The 2,500-nt window shown below is 39.2% G+C and overlaps 1 protein-coding gene across 1 annotated transcript in view; it reads right to left on the minus strand.

The window, feature by feature from the left end:
* Nucleotides 1–2,500, minus strand: part of smchd1 (structural maintenance of chromosomes flexible hinge domain containing 1) — a 509,382-nt gene that overhangs the window by 410,858 nt on the left and 96,024 nt on the right.

Genomic DNA, 2,500 nt, shown 5'->3' on the forward strand with positions numbered 1-2,500 from the left:
CCTTGATGTTGAAACTTAAAACAAGTGAACAAAGAAGGCAAAAGTTGACACCGCCACTGGTATGCACAAAAGTCACTCCATAAAATTAAACAAACCACTGACTCATTCATGCAGTATTTTTGGCGCACAGGCATAAAGGAATACAGTGGAACCTCGGTTCACGAATGTCTTGGTACACGTTCAACTCGGTTTACAACCAAAAAGTTCGCCAAAGTTTTGCCTCGGTTCACGACCACACACTCGGTATACGAGCAAGCCAGTTACCCTCTCGGTTTGTGTGCGACGATGATTTCCACACGTGTTGCGTTGTTCTCGGCCAGACATGCGTGCTTGCACGTGCGTGCTTCCGTGGTGAACTCTCTGTGCTCTATTTCATTTCCCTTCCGGTTCGTATGCGCCGATTACTGTATTTAAGCATGTGTTCAGCCTCTCCCTGTTCATTGTTCTCAGTCAGACGTGTGTGCTTTACCTGTTAACTCTTTGTGCTCTACAGTATTTCGTGTGCTTTTGCAGTAAGAAGCAACTTGCAGGGGATAGCGTAAGCGAGGCGATGTTATGTGAGAAAGCCAGAAAGATTCATGTCGATCTGCTGCAAAACGATCCTTCTACGAGTGGCGAAATTGAGGAATTTAAAGCCAGTAGAGGATGGTTTGAAAAGTTTCGCAAGAGAAGTGGCATTCATAGTGTGGTAAGGCATGGAAAGGCTGCTAGTTCCAATGCTGAAGCTGCGAAAGAATTCGTGAAAAATTTCACAAAATTAGTGGAGGACGAAGGCTACATCCCGCAACAAGTCTTCAACTGCGACGAGGCCGCATTGTTATCCACCCAGTTCCTCCTCACTTCATGCCAGAATTCGACTCATGCAAGGTTAGTTTTCTTGGTGGTTTATGGTTAGTTTTTGTATTACGGATTTTTCAAATGTTCATTTTTCGGTTCGTAGCGTGAATTGTTGCAATGTTACTTTTCTCTTTTTTCAAATGTTCATTTTTTTCCCTGTGCTTAAAACTCATTTAAAAAGTGTTTACAGCGATCGGGTTGTAATGCTATTAGCGTGAACTCCTGCAATGTTACTTTCTTGGTTGGCTTTTAAATAAAGTTCGGATTTGTTCAAATGTTCCTTTTTTTTACCCCCTGTGCTTAAAACTCATTAAAAAAAAGTGTATATACAGCGATCGGGTTGTAAGGCTATAGCGCGAACTGCTGCAATGTTAGAGAGAGAGAGAGAGAGAGAGAGAGAGAGAGCAGGCTCGCATGCTGATGAGAGAGAGAGAGCATGCAGCTGAGAGCGAGTGAGCCTGCGCGTGCAGCTGAGCAGGGAGCCTGGGTGTTTGTGTCAGTGTTATTCAATGTTTTTACATTAGTTTACTATTGCACTGTGCATTCTATGGTGTAATTAACTATATTTGTGCTTAAAAATCTTTAAAAAAAATATATTTACATACAGTTCGTATGGTCTGGAACGGATTAATTGTATTTACATACAATCCTATGGAGGAAATTGCTTCGGTTCACGACCAAATCGGTTTACGACCAGGGGTTTGGAACGAATTGTGGTCATGAACCGAGGTTCCACTATATCCTCCTTTTATCAAATCCCAAACTTTAAATTTCTCCTTTTATCCACAGACTCACCTACACATATGAACTGAAACAATTTTACACAATCCATAATATAAATTGTATGTTTTAGTGCTGTAGCTAATAGGCATACATTTGACATGGGCTCTTTAGAAGTACTTCACATAGCACAATTAATGTCTTAAATAATTGGTAGTGCCAATCAACATCATATTTCCACCATTAGTGTCTTTTTCTTGACATACAATTTTGATCTTTTTAGAAGTATCTCCTCATTGAAAACATTGTTTCACAATTGCCAATGGCAGAACCAGTGACGTATGCACTGATCTTAATTTTTCTTATGTTTCTTTCTCTCTACATCAAAGAACCTGCTGGTCAGTTATACACCAGTTTGCTGATCATATGTTTTGAGGAAGAATTCACCCAGCTTTGACATGTATCTGATAAATCACTGAATCACTACTCAAACTAAGTTCTGCAGGAACTGAGTCAGTCACGGGCACGCAGCTGAAAGAATGGGACAGGTAACAACTTGATTCAACAGATAAATGGTTAGGGAAATGGATCAACTAGTCAAGCTACAATAAAACAGAAGACACGTAAAACAAAAATACCATAAAATTCCCTCTACTAGTGTAACATCTTAAAAGCAACAATCTCTTTTCAAAAATATCATTGAATAAATTTCCTCTTGACTTCTCTCTGAAGTGTGCAAAACTGTTACACTCTACTAAGTGGGGCAAGCCTTTTACAAATACTGGTGCTGATTATTTTCTTTGATATTTTCAAAATTCTGCACCAACAGAAAGTATGACAAGTACAGTACATGGTTCGACTATCTTCATTTTAAAAAAACTTCAGTGAAATTTAAAGTTACAAAATGAAGATAAAAATATTCAGGTAAAAATAACTTCTTGCT

The sequence above is a fragment of the Erpetoichthys calabaricus genome, chromosome 6 (genome assembly GCF_900747795.2).
Source record: "Erpetoichthys calabaricus chromosome 6, fErpCal1.3, whole genome shotgun sequence".
NCBI classification, from domain to species: Eukaryota; Metazoa; Chordata; class Cladistia; order Polypteriformes; family Polypteridae; genus Erpetoichthys; species Erpetoichthys calabaricus.